Source organism: Apium graveolens, chromosome 6, assembly GCF_009905375.1.
Source record: "Apium graveolens cultivar Ventura chromosome 6, ASM990537v1, whole genome shotgun sequence".
Taxonomy (NCBI): domain Eukaryota; kingdom Viridiplantae; phylum Streptophyta; class Magnoliopsida; order Apiales; family Apiaceae; genus Apium; species Apium graveolens.
In genome coordinates this window covers 21,054,611-21,070,220 of record NC_133652.1, presented here as the reverse complement: position 1 = coordinate 21,070,220, position 15,610 = coordinate 21,054,611, and the positions used below count along the sequence as shown (strand labels likewise).

The following is a 15,610-nucleotide window of genomic DNA, read 5'->3' as shown; positions in this document are numbered from 1 at the left end:
CCAAGGTACGCGAGGTGCACTCTTTTATACGATTTCTCTTGTTTCTTACGCCGAGTTAGCTCATGTAAGCTTAGAGATGTGGTGCATAAGTGGTAAACCTCCCTAGACAAACCAAATGTTAAAGTCACTAAGAAGAGAAGCGGTAGAGAGTGAAAGATGTTACGTTGTGTGGTGTGAAGCTGTTGTCTAAATTCATGAAGCGCGCCTTTATCTGGGGTGCGCCCTGTCATGTTCAAAAAAGAAATAGAGCAGGATGAAGAAAGAGGAATGAATAAGTTCGTAAGGGCATACCCTCAATTTTGTAGATGCTTATACAAATTTTTCAAGTTTGCTAGGGGGGTTGAAAATTCCAATCTCATTTTCAATGGCATATGGAATTTGGGGGGTAGTTGTTATGCCCAAAATTTGGTATAAACTTTGTTCGAGTCAAAATCGGGTTAATTGATCAGAATTGGGATTTTCGTGCCTAAAATTAAGGAAAGATAAGGCATCTATTTTATCACAAAGGAAGAAGGCGCGCCCTACAGATATGGGGAGGCGCGCCCTTATGCATACGAGAAGAGTAATGCTAACACCTTACATAATCAAGGCGCACCCTCATTGGTGAAGGAGGCGCGCCCTATTGGTATATGAAGAAAGTAATTCAACTGATTCTTAGAGCTATCCCCTAAGATATTAGGGCGCGCCCTAAGTGAGAAACATAGCTTGGATGGGACTTCAACATGGTTACTTGGACGGGTTCTTTGGATGATTCAAGAAAGATGGAGAATTATTATTACTAACTTATTTAGTGCAGATACTCTATTGAAGAACTCCTTCCTGTAGCATATCTACAGGAAAGGCGGTGTCCGTGGTCAGAGACCTCCAGAGGTATGCCTGGACTGAAGGCCTCCTCCTGTAGTCAATGGGTGTCCTCATTGGGGATGTGGGGTGAAATCTGGTGTGTGCTTTGGGAGCTCTGTCTCTGTAGTCAACGGGTGTCCTCGTTGGGAGACTTTGGAGTATCCTTCACTTTGCACCCAAAAGCTTGGGATCACTTGTCCTGCAATCTGGTAGGGGCTCCTTATCGGGGGACAAGGATGCGTCCAATATTTGGGGTGAACCACGGCTATACCTGCGCCCGTGGATTTTAGAAACAGCTGGTAGCGGAGGGTTATCCTTGGCCAGGGAGATGCCTCATCCGTGAAGTCTCGATGCCGCGGACGAGCCTTGGGCCTTTGTGGTTGGGCCTCATCGGCGGACATTCCTAAAGCTAGTAGAAGACGGTTTCCAGTGGATTTCCCATTGGGCCTCGGGATAAGAAATCTAAGCCCATTAGGTTTCTTGTTCCCCACAAACTACGTGGACTTGATCCCCTATAAATAGGGGTACGTAGGCACATTGTAAGGGGTCAGAAGCGAGAGCGCAAATGAGCCACCACTAACCCTAAGCAATCTCAGCCCCCAATAATCTCCACCACCAAACACTGTTCATACTTCCTGACGAACACTGTTCATCGGATCCACCGGGTACTGTTCATGTTTCCGACAAAGAACCACTGTCACAGATCTTGTTTCCGGCTACGAACCTCAAATTTTGTTGTTACCAAATTCCTCCGTCAACATAATATTTTTTTTTCTTGTCATATGCCCAAAAACTAAGATACCAAAACATAAAATCTAATAAAACTAAAGAACCAATGTAGAAACACCACACATGCATTAATTTACCAAGTACAATATCCAAACCAATTACATAGTCACTCCAAATGGCCATGCCCAAGCCATTCCATTGTAAACAAATTGCATAGTTTCTAAAGTACACTATGCATGTCAAGGATCATCTGTTTATTTGAATACAATAGTGGTTAATAAGCCTTGCTACTAGACTATCCATCTCAAGAATCAGGGAAAATGTTAAACTGTTCCAGAAATGAAACTTCACGGACTCATCCAGAATCTTTTTCAAAAAACCATCTTGTAGAACTCTTTAATATATGCACCTGATGGGGTAGTGATAATTATGTATAAATTCTAAAGTATTAAAGGAAAGTATGACATAAAATAAATAGAAACTAAAAGATGCACGCATGGAAAAAGAATTAAAGATATTTGCAGAGTAAATGTAGAAACACCATTTATCAGAAAGTATTGCAAGCAATATTTCACGAATGTTTCAAAATAAACAAAGAATGTTTTTTGGGAGTAGTATCTTGTGTCTAGACTTTCTCAAGAAAACAATGCGGAAGTAGAAGCGTGACCATACACCAGAGGGCAAATAAACCACCTAACCAATAATCAATTTTGGGGGGAAAATCACATTTTACATTGGGGAAACATCATATACCTTCGTAGATGTAATGTGCGACAAATGATAACCTATACAAACAAGGTGAGTAGAGTGCTTGTTTACATAATAAAGGTTCTTAAATTGTCAAAAAGTATGAATCCTTACAGAAAAGGCTTCATTTATCTCATAATAATCAACTTCAAAGGCATGCAAACCAGCATTTATAATAGCTTTCAGAATAGTTAGGAACAGAGCAAATAGTAAATAACTTAGGGGTTTGTACAGTTATGGGAAAAAGTCACAACACCAATTTACAAATCACAAGAAACCAATAAATTAGTAGAAGTATTTACCTGAGCAACATTAGCAAAGCCTCTGATCTTTGCAGTCACTCGTAAGCCAAGTTCACGTGCCATCTAATCACTAGTCAGCACCACCATCACTGTTCATAATAAGAACCATCAGGAGTAGATTGAGAAAGTAGATGGTGTATTTTTTAAGAATTTGTATCTATGGTAATGAGGCAGGACTCATACTTTGTATCATGAAGATTTTAACAAACAATATTAAAACATTTTGTAGACTTTTTATATAGGGGACATGATATAGAAAGGTCACTAAGTCATTTTGGTTCAGTGGTGAGATTTAATTTTTCATCTTTTAGGGATTGCCCTATGAAGTGGTGTGTCAGTAGAAAAGCCAGTAAGAGACATTTCAAGTAGCTGCCCTTAAAAAATCGGTGACAGTGTATAGAAAAAATAGGGAGGAAGAAAACCTTATATTAGAAGCTTTGCCAGCAGTGACAGAACCCCTGTTTGCCTTGAACTTGATCAGAGCTTTTTTAGTTCAGATGCATCAAACTAACCAATAAAAGAAAATATTAATGCAAAAATTAAGTTTGGAACGTAACAAAAACAAAATTAACCCCATTGGTATGTTGTTTAGAAATCATATCCTACCTTTCAATATTAGGACAAAAATTTTACTAAGACTTCAGATTCTATAGCCAAATCAGCATAACCTAGCTTGTCAGCTTCAGTCTTTAGTAACTAAGTCTACCCCAGAAAAGCAAATCAAGATTGTGAAACTTGAAATTAAAAAACAAATTTTACATACTTGTAAAAAAATCTCTAAGGGGACTATAAATAAACACTTTAAATCATGAGGATATAGAAACAAACATTGAGATACACACATCCATATAAACCGAACTCGAACAAAGAAATGAAATCAAATACCTTTGCAAACAGATAATTGAAACCAAACTCCAAGTTCGAATGCCAAACTCGAACAAACCACTTAAGCGTGAAACGAACTAGAACGCATATGAACAAATTCCAAGATTCAATCAATACAACAAAAAAAGGGTTAATTGGAAGATGTAATCATAGATTGAATGATTGATTGAAATTCAAAACGGGTCTAAGTTTATATTTGAACATCAAAGAGGGAAGAACACAGTGTGCGTAAATAGCTCTCTTATAGGCCGATTTTTAAAAAATCACCGATAAATCGCTCAAAATTTGGTTAAAAATATTTGTCCGATTTGACCGATTTCCGATAAATCACTGATAAATCATCTGATTTTTTAAAAACCGTCCGATAAATCACAAATCGGTACCTTAACCAAATAATTCCGATTTCCGAAATCTGTAACACCTAAATAGGGGTAATGTTTTTGTTTTTATCTTTAAAATTTGATTTTATGTTTCTATTTTTCTTTACTTCTTATTAATTTGAAATTTGGGGAAGAGGATGTGTGTTACAGGCGGGAGTGGAACAATATGCAAAACGGGAAAGATAAAGCTCAAAATTTTGGCTAAGAACGGGAAAAAATTGGAGGGTGGCGGTTCTCGTTTAAAAAATTATTTTAGACATCGGTTTTACTCTCAATTGATGTCCAGATATTAAAAAGACATCATTTTTTATTTTGCTGATGTAAAAATGGCTTTTAACATCGGTGATTTTTCTAATCGATATCTAATGTGCGATGTCTAATCCTTTTTTTCTAGTAGTGAATTTGTGTATAGTCACAATCCGCGTCTTCAGATTATTTAATAAAGCTACGAGCACAAGGAAAATGTTAAAAAAATAACACCAACCAAGACGGTGGATAATTAACGGTGTTAATTGAGATTTGAATTGATTTTGTTCATTCAATGACTTGTAGGGGCGGGTTACTAAATATTAGTGTAAATATGGACAAAAAAGAAGAGAGGAAGAACCACTCGAAGAAAGAGCCTTATGACGAAAAAATAGGAATGAGATAAAGCCAAGAAATATAGGTGTCAATATTGAACGGTGGAGGAGAAATAATTATTGAAGCTAAGAATAAAAAATTAAGAATATTTAAATTAAAAAAAACTATAAACCAAAATCATATGTGAACAAAATAATATATTTTGCATTAGTTCAAACAACCATACACATCTCTTATCTCTTATCTATACTATTATATTAAAGACGAAACATTAAAAGTTTGGTTGTTGGTGGTTGGTGGTCATTGATCACTCAATTCAGAGTCGTCAGATCAAATCGATAAGAACCGTTAGATTTATTCTTAAAATTAGTATTATTTAAGAGGTATCAGGTTCGAATCCTGACAACAACATGTTAAAATTATATATAAAAAAACTAGTTTTTTTAAGAGGTATAAGGTTCGAATCCTACCAGCAACATATTAAAATTAGACTTTACAATATATAATGATAAAAACAACCGTGCATCGCACAGGTTATATACTAGTATATATAATATGAGAACATGGTGATAATATTAATGAGATTAAAAAGTCTCATTGAAATGACTAATTTACCCATGTACTTTAAATTTATATAAAAGAGGTTGTTGGGAGGAATTGAACCTAAGTCTTTACATTCACAATTCACAAGCACATCACCTTACCACTACACCACAATATTACTTAAGTTTTTTTATCATACACATAATATGTGAGTGTCGTAAATAACGACAATTTATATATCTTTAAATATGATTACAAAATATTTGTAGAGTTACTTTTGAACAATTGAATTTGAGATATAAAATTAAGAATATTACATAAACGTATCATTCCCTTATTTATTAAATAATTTTTAATTTGAAAAGTATGTCTCATACATTTTTAAAATATATTTTTTAATAAAAAATAAATTATACATATAATTAATTTTTTATATGTTGAAAAGAGAGACACTTATAAATAATATATATGTACTACATATTTAGATATGTTATAATTAGCGTATTTCGATTTATTTCGAATTCAAAATTAGAACTTGACCCATTTTTCAAAAAGTACTCGAAATTTGACTAAATGATCTGCCTGTAAATACCACATTACTACCTAGGTTTAATTTAAATTACAAGTTCGACTATAAAATCTTACCAACAAAGAAAAGTTTTGTGATATCTTATGTTGGTAAAAATTAACATCTTTGACATCTTTTTAGAATCAAGTCAATTGATAATATGTATCAAAATTACTAGTTTCAAAATCAGAATTTTACCCATTTTGAAAAATACTCGAAATTTGACTACATGACCCAGCCGAAAATCCATCATCACTATCTAGTTTAATAAATTTAAATTACGGGCTCGACGGCAATATCTTACCAATAAGGTTAAATTTTATAATATCTTATATTAATAAAAAATAATATTTTTGAGGTCTTTATACGATCAAGTTAATTGATATTATGTATCAAAATTACTAACTGACTGGTTTTACATTATTACATCTAGAACTTGACCCAATATTTAAATATATTCAAAATTTGACATGAGAAGTCACAAACTCCGTTAAAACTACGAAGATATACTAAATCGATTTATTTATTAATGTTTCACTTTAAAAAAATAGGTTTAAAATATTATTCAATGATGGTAAATTTATAAAGAGGTGCTCCTAAAGTCCTATTTTTCATTCTCTTTAGAAAAAATTAAACTACAACTATAAAGTAAAATAAATAATTTTCATTAACATGTTATTTGAAAAATGGTAAGACATTTGATGTTTCTTCATAAAAATATAGTTTATTTATTGCATTATTTAATTACAGATATATTTATATTCAAATATTTGTGAGACAAATCCTAAATTTTATATTATTCAATTTGATATGGTTATTATAAGTAATCATAAATAAAGTCCCTATTTTTTGTGGAATTTTGGAGTCCAAAATCATAACTTTATATTACAATCCAATCTAGTGGTTCATGTTTTATATTTCTAATAACTTAAAAACTAAAATAATAAACTATATGATATAAACGTGTGGTATGGTATTATATCATTAATGTTCAGCAAGTTGAATATTTACGTGTTCTACAATGTGAATACGTATGTTATTCAAATTGATCATTATCTATAAAATTATATGTTCTGCAATGTTCTACTTGTCAAATGTATGAGATTTGCAAGATATTTATCAAAATAGTGATATTTGTAGAACATGTTATAATACGTTTTACAAAAAAAATTATAATATTTACTTGGAGAACATATATGGACTCCCGTACTCAACTAGAAACAAGGAATCAATAGAACTTAACTTATATATATATATAAGAAACTTGAAAAATTATAGAATTCAATATTTTGAAAAAATATATTTAAAAAAAGCAATAATAAATTTACAAAAAAAAATATTTAGTATTTGAAAATATTGTACAACTATTTTGAATTATTTGAAAAAAGGTTAAAATCATAATGTATTGTACTATTTGATTTAATTCATGTTATGTTATCCAAATAAAAAAAATTAATATTAGTCGATATTTTGAAAAGATTAACAAGTTCAACTAATATTTAAAAAAATTATCAAATTGAAAATATTTAATTTTAGAAAAATAATATACGATGTTATAAAATTACTATAAGAAAATATATTAGAATCATAAATGAAAGAAACTTCAAAATGATTTGAATGATGATATTAGTATAAATTTATCTTCAGAATCTTGAAAAAAAAACTTGTGAATATCAGTAGTTAGTCTTTACGATATATAAATTATTTTTATGTCACATTCATGACTGAGAGTCTATTGAGTAAAAATATATATTGTTTGATTGTCAGTGCTATTACCACTACAATATATAAATAATTGTAATTTATTTATTAGATAATTATAATTTTTGAATAATCATAAATACATGTTATTTGATTAATTTACTCAGTAACAATTAGATATATACATGACCAAGAACATAATTTACTCGAAAATATAATAGATAATAATTTACATACACACACATGTGACTTTATCTTTACCAATATTAAAAGATTCAATTTTAATGGCGTATTTCAGAGTTATTGATATAAAGAAAATAACAAAAGTCTTTTATGTTCTAAAAATAAGAATGATCAATTAAATTTAAGTTTTTTTTTCAATGTGTTAAAAACTAAATAGATTATGTCAATTTTAATTTATGAATTGACAATTATCTAACATCTTATAAAATTAACTTTGTATAATAGAGAGGATTAAAAGCTAATTACACGTCCGAGATCAACTTTAGTTAATGAATTAAGACATTAGCAATGATATTAAATCAACATAAACGTTGAATTAAAAAAATAACTTTTTTCTTAAAAAATAAACTTATATTAATTGTAGTGTAAATTCTACTTTGTTGAATATTACGATTGCAGGTCTTGACCACTTTAATTATAATCCTTTTAAATTAAGCAAGGTAATTGTAAATTAGTAATGACTTTAGTAATAAAATATCTCATTACTCCGGGTTTATTTGATCAAAACTCGAAAAATTTACTCGACTCTGCAATATACATATATGTTAACTTTTAGTTTTTTTATAAACATGTCAACAATATTTGATGGATTAATTTCAATTTTTTCTTTTTACACGTATAATGACTATCCTGCTTGTATTTATTTAGTAAATACAAATTACACCATACAAACAAGAAAATATGTATTATGATTAATGAGATATATTAAAAACGTTATGAAGGTTATTAATGTTTTTACATGAAAATCATACACATTGATAGATACTCAACTTGTATTTTTTATGTTTTAGACGTTATACAATATTTATCAATAAGAAAATGATCAAAATTTTTATTAATATAATTGTACGGTGTACAAAAAAAATCTAGAAATGACCCGGTCTTGCACGGATTATTATGCTAGTTTATAAAGTAACCACAAACATCAGTTTGATATCAAATATCGAAGAATGCGTCCTACACCAATGCATAACGGTAGCTAAAACAACATTAATTTGAACAATTTAGAGGATGCTTAGAGCTAGTTATTAGATTAAAAAAGAAAGAATTTTCAACGAGTTGGAGAAGTCGCAGACTCACAGTTCTCGTATAAAGTAAATCAAATCTAAAATGATCGAAAGATTCGTTGTCATTGTGACTTTATTAGTTGTAATATTTCAAAATTGATCATTTTTTATTAAAAACCACGCCACTTTTAAAATTCCCATTAATAAGATATGCAGTTTTCTTACCGACTCTATTTGCACTCTCATTTCAAGTCATTCAAATAATTATTTGATTCTTTAATTTTACTACTTTTAACCATTCACATAAGTAAATTTTTTACGTGGTATATTACAATTAAAGTCAAGATAAAATCTACTAACACAACATCGTATCCCAAATATGTTCAAAAATACCGAAATCCGAAATTCTATATGGAAAAAACCGAAAATTCCTTGATAAATAAAAAAGCAAGGCAGAGGTCGTCATGACCGAGCACCTTAAATAGGCCTTTTTTGGGTATCTAAATTATTAACATCAATCAAGACACATAATATAAATTATTATTAAAACATAAATAATATTAATATATCAATTTAAAAGCCCAAAAAAAAGTTTGGTTCGGTCTACGGGCCTAAAATGAGCCTCATATTTCAGGAAAAGCCTGGCTTGGTCATGCTCGATTTTCATAAAACCTGGTCTGATCCGTTTTTAAAAATCCCGGACTTTTTAAAATACGGTCCGATTAATTTTTTGTATATCTCTAACCCACTAACTGAGAATTGAAATTTCAAATTTGTTTTAGTACACCTTGTTGAAGCTTAATACATCACTAACCTTTATATTTAAATTGATAATATCAATTTTTTTATTGAAATCTCATTTTATATGGAATAAATTAAGTACGCATTATTACTTTAAAAATGTTAATATTTTCGATAAATTCTGAAATTAAGTATGATTTTAAATCATTTCAACCGCAACTTTTGATTTTTAGAGAAAAAAAAATGATACTCATTATTTAAACCCCAAGTTATGGGTTTTTATACCAAATGGGGAGTTGGGTACGAGATAGAGATATGAATTATGAGAATTAACTTTAATTCTATTATTTTATTTTTTCTTTAAACAATCAAATATAAATGTTTGATGCTAAAATACAATTATGTATAATAAATAAATAATAATAATAAATAAATTAATATATTAAATTAAATTAAATTTATTGATTTAAAATGTTTTTAATTAAAAAAATCACTCAAATATTCAACCACATACATATTATTGAATATAATAAGGAACAAAGGCCCAGAATGTCACTTGATGTGGAAAAGGCCCAAAATATCATCTCATAACGGAACATTAACTTTCGTTTTTAAAAAAAACACAAAAACGGAACATCGTTCCCCGTTTTAGTGTTTTTATATTAAAAAAAAACTACCAATCGTTCCCCGTTTAGTTCTTAAACACACACAAAAATATAACACAAACAACACACAGACCTGTAACTTGTCTGGGAATTTGCCTGTGAATTGTGAACTCATTGATTGGAGAGGGAGAAGTGCTGACAAGCAAAGCTTAGATATTTTGTTACTTTATTGCATCAATCATGAACATTGAGGTAATTTTCTTGATTGCGTCCATGTTGTTTGATGAAATTACCCAATGATAAATATAGTCTATTTTGCGTTTAAATAGTCTAGTGCATTAAAAGTTATCAAGAATGTGAAACTAGGCTATATAATATGTTGTCCAGGATAGAAAATTTATTATTCTGTGGTAATGTACATTTCGAAATCAATGGCCCTATAACACTATGTTAATGTGTTGTTTTTGATGTGTTGCTTTTGTTTTCGTAGTTTTTAATTAATGAATTAATGGTTGTTTTTAGTCTTCTAAGTTTGCAAATTGCGACTACTTAATTCACTTTTATTTGGAGAACCCTAGGCCCTGAGACCTTGACAGTTTACATCAATTTAAATAAATTTCACCTGAGCTTTTTTGACGGACCGTGAAGATACTGGAATCTGAATTTTCAGCTATTAACATATGTAATATGATGGAGACAATTGCAAGAAATGTAAACGGTAGAGAAAACTGAGATTACCGCATTATAGCCATTGTCAACCATGTTATGTATTATAAGGACAACCTCATTTTCATATTTCATGTAGTCAGCATTTTTTTGCTCTGCTCACCAGTATATTATACAATTTTGCTATCAATGCTTTATAGTATAGTTTTCCCGATTTTATAGAATGATGGCAGATGTTAAGCGATTTATAGTATAATATATTATAGAATGTTTAAATTAGGCCTTTAATTTATCTAAGCACTAGCTCAGTAGTTCTTGAAAGGCTGGAATGCTTGCCAGCGGTAACTGAAAATCATAAGACCTATATGGGCTGAAATGGTGCAAGTTATATAGAAAATAGCTAACAAAATGATGATGTTAATTTGCACCCTCAAAAATATTCAAAACCTGACAGATAATGCTTGATGTTAGATATTTAACCATCATAGTTATACCACCCTATCCTGAGCTCACTGGATGAAACATCTCACAGAAACTTGCTCTGAATTTTCCTTTTTAGTTTTGCTTAATTATTTTGATATTATTCTGATCCAAAAATCAGCTGCAGTAATGTAAAACTGATTTGTAACGCATATCACATTTCTTAACTTGTTTATTGAATATGTAAAATTAGTTTTATTGAATATGTAAAAGTTGGTTTTGATCGTACTTGTTTATTTTTTATTGTTAACTTGTACTTCTATATATTTGCAGGATGTGCATCCGGGCCCTATTAACCCTAGCCTTCTTCATCTTCAGCATACACATAGATCTTTAGATATTCGGAGGTTAGGTGGTAGTGATATGTTGAAGTGTCGCCGAAAAAACCCTAATAATGAAGATGATCTTCCACCGCTAGATCTGTGTATGGTCCCTTTACTTCAGTCTACTGGTTTCTATGGCGTTGCTCGAATGGCATCTTTACAGTTGGATTGGAGTCTCATATCAGCTCTTGTTGAGAGATGGCGGCCAGAGACTCATACCTTTCACTTGCCTATGGGAGAGGTTACTATTACTCTACAGGATATAGGTGTTCTTTTAGGGCTTCCTGTTGATGGTGATGTTGTTATTTCTGATGTCACCCCTGGCCCTGATATGAGTTGGCGTTCTTATGTTGCTGAGCTTTTTGGTAGAGATCCCGATCCGAAGAGAGACATGAATGGATCCAGAGTTCGGTTGTCCTTTATTACTTCATGTGCTCCAGCACGTTTACCGCAGGATGCATCAACAGATGATATTCGCTTTCAGGTCTTGTGTTATCTTGTTCGTCTATTTGGTGGTGTACTTTTCACTGATCATTCGGAGGTATCTTCCATCCCATGTTTCTACATTTTATTCGTGATCTAGACAGATGCGGAGATTATGCTTGGGCTGCTGCAGTTCTTGCATATTTATATAGGGAGTTATGCAAGACAAGCAAGAAGGACGTTGATGAGGTAGCTGATTGTCTGTTATTGTTGCAGTTATGGGCGGGGGAGAGATTGCCCACTCTTGCTCTCATTCGCACCTCTTCTATCTTGTTTGATGCTCATTTTTGGGAGGGTCAGGTTGCAGCTCCACGTGGACCGAGGTACTTAGCATTTATTAATTTCTTTCTGTTTTAGAATTGTTAAAAGAACTTCATATGTAATAGAACAGTAATGGTTTAGGGTTATACTTTATTTTCATGTTAGATTAGAATTTAACACTTTTTAATATTTTAGGGTTCATTAATCCCCAAATTGGGTTTTAGAAGCGCTTAAATGAACTTGATATGATATGGAACGATTTACTGTTTAAATGTATGTTAGGCATATGTCATAGCCTATTTGTATATTCGAGGATTTAACTCAACTCAAATAAGAATGTAATAAGTAAATAGTGGATCTACCGTCAAAGAGATCTCACAAAGTAACATCTGTCAAAGGATTCAGAAACAACGTTTATCTACAGACTTGAGGAATTAATTCACTGGAAGAAGTTCAAGAAATTGATCAAGCCTCAGTGATACAAATCAAGATTGTGGATTTAATCAATTGACAGAGATCTTGACAGAGATCCGATTCGGTCCGAAAAAAGCCCGGTTAGGCCCGCCTCGAGGGCCCAAACGGGCTTTGACATTTCCGGAAAGCCAGGCCCGGCCCGGTCAAAGTCAAAGCCCGAAAAACCCGGCCCGGTCAAAGCCCGACCCGGTGGGCCTTTTGTGCATCTCTAGTCAGGGTATCAGAAAATTACAGGGATTTAATCTGAAGAAAATCAAGTATCAAAGTCAAGACATGAAGAAACGTCACGGAAGTTAGTCACTCATGAACCATACAGTACATCGAGTGTCAACATTGAAGTGGTGGAATTGATTCATTATTTTCAGTGATTTTCAGAAGATTTTCAGAAGAATGGTTGTTGTTCAAGATTGGTATTAATTCTCTATTAATTAATTAAGTCATATAATTTAATTAAGAAAATAAATTATATCTGCAAAGATTAATTTATTGATTAATTAAATTAATTGATTAATTAATTCTGAATTAATATTAAGAATTTTCAGAATTTTAATTGGATTAAAATCAGTTTTAATTCAGCAAGACAATTGAAATTGAACTAGCATGACAATCTGGATTGTCATACCGATTGTCATGCCAGGCCTTTTTCAATTGTCTCACCGAAAGTTCTACCGGAAGGAGATAGTCTTGCTAGTTCAGTTTGATTGTCTTGCTAGTTCAACAGATAGTCTTGCCGAAAGTCATACTAGCTTAAACTGACTGTCATACCGAAAGTTCTACTGGTTCAGCAGATTGTCTTGCTAGATCAACCAATTGTCATTCCAGTTCAAGTGATTCCGTTGATTGAATTAAAAAGACAGAAGCAGCAGAAGACACGATCATCCAACAACACACAAGTCAACCATTCAAGAACAAAAAGAAAAGAAGCAGCAAATATTTCATTTTAATCTGCAAACTTCAAGATCATCATTTCTAGTTTTAAAGTCAAATCCAAACAACTAGAAATCATTCTCTTGTTCTTGTGTAACTATCTAGCAGATCAAAATCCCTAGAACTTAATCTCAAATTGCGTTTAGCATTTGAATCTTTTTATTACAAAAATAGAAAAAGTTTATGTCAAATTTATTCTAAATTTGTGATAATCTATTTGAGATCAATCCCTTGTAATAAATACCGTTGTTGTAACACCTTTCAAGTTTAATAATATTCTTATTTAACTTGAATTTTGTTTCACATTTTTATTCTGCATTAAATTCGATTATTCGGTATAGTTTTTATTCAACCCCCCTCCCCTTCTACAAACACATTGGGACCTAACAATTGGTATCCGAGCCTTCTGATTAACGAACAAATCAAGATCCTAGACTTTTGTGATTTTTTAACTCCTTGAATTTTTATTTATTCAAAATTCATAATGACTTCACAAAAAGTTGGAACCGTTAAAATTCCACCATTTAATAAAGAAAATTATATTATGTGGAAGAAGAAGATGCTCTTGTTTTTACCAGTTACAAATCCCAAATATCTTAACTTGTTAAAAAAAGGGTCCAAAAACTCTGATGGTTATTGAACCAGAGGTGATAGTAGATGATGTTGTGATTACCATAGCTAGAACCTATGCAAAAGAGCCTGAAGATTTTACTACTGCTGAAAAGGAAGAAGCCTTCTTGGATGCCAGCCTTCAATTAATTTTAATTGATTTCCTTGATCCCTTGATGAACAGACATGTGATGAACTGTAAAAATTCCAAACACATGTGGGAACTATTGAGGTGAATAATGAAGGTACAGAGGAAGTTAGGGAGAACAAGTTGGAGATCCTAACCTCTGAGTATGAACATTTTAAATCCAATCCAGGAGAAGGAATTACTGAAGTGTTTGAGAGGTACAATGCATTGATCAACAACCTGAACATAAATAGAAAATATTATTCAATCAGGGAGGTCAACAAAAAGTTCCTTTTAACACTTCCAACTCATCTTGAACATAGAATCACTGCCATAAGAGAAGCTAGAGATCTGAGTGAGATTTCTTTGGATAGACTCTATGGGGTGTTAAAAACCTATGAGTTGGAGCAGATTCAGCAGAAGGAAGTATATGGGAAAGATAGAATGGTCAGCACATCTACTGCTCTTGTAGCTGAAGGTAAACAACAACAATAATCTCAACAGCCAGAGAGAATGGTACAGTCTTCCAAGGCTGAGGAAAATGTGTTAGTAGCAGAATATGATCCTCCTACTACAAATCAATCCGGTGATGATTTTTACTCCTTGGAAGAGCTGGAGCAATTGAAAGATGACTCAATGACCCAAATTGTCAAGAGATACTCCAATGTCAGATTCAAGAGAAATCCCAAGTTCAAGTACAAGTCCAACTACAACAGATTCCAGACAGGTGGATCTTCATCCTCTAACACCAGTAGTGGTGGATACAAAACAGGGATGGTTGACCGGAGCACCATTAGATGCTATAACTACAATGAGTTGGGACACTTTGCCACGAAATGCAGGAAGCCAAAGCAAGTAAGGAAGAACTCTTATGATTCAAATCAAAAGAGTAACTCTGAAAAGGCTTATCTGGCAAAGGGAAGAAGCTGGGATGATACTGATAGTGAAGATGAAGAAGAAGGGAATCTTGCTCTTATGGCTATTGATGGAAAAACTTCATCGTCAAGAAAAGAGGTAAAATATACTGATGCTGAATTAGTTTATCATCTAGGAGGTTCCTTAGATTGTGCCTCGTCGTGATAATGAACTGTTAAGTCAACAGATCAAAGACCTTGAGAAAGAGGTCAATGAATTAAGACTTGTGCACATTAATCAAGACAAGTTAAAAGAACAAGTATCTTTTCTAGAGAATAGAGTTAACTGTTATAGACAACTCGAAACTATTCTCAAAGATAAGATCACCGGTCTTGAGACTAAGGTTAAAGCCTACTTCAATTCTTGTTCCAAGGCTAAAGAGTTCTACAGTAAGCAAGCTGTTAATCAAACATCTGGAATAGGTTATGATTACAATGCTGCTATTGGAGAATTAGGCATAAAATCCCCT

The 15,610-nt window shown here is 32.0% G+C and overlaps 1 long non-coding RNA gene across 1 annotated transcript; it reads right to left on the bottom strand.

The window, feature by feature from the left end:
• Window positions 1–1,668: 1,668 nt before the first annotated feature.
• On the bottom strand, window positions 1,669–3,700 carry LOC141668478 (uncharacterized). The gene is made up of 4 exons (XR_012553071.1): window positions 3,507–3,700; window positions 3,044–3,128; window positions 2,622–2,710; window positions 1,669–1,981 (listed from the first exon to the last, which is right to left on the bottom strand). It is a non-coding gene; the product is annotated as an uncharacterized LOC141668478 (long non-coding RNA).
• Between the last annotated feature and the right edge of the window lie 11,910 nt (window positions 3,701–15,610).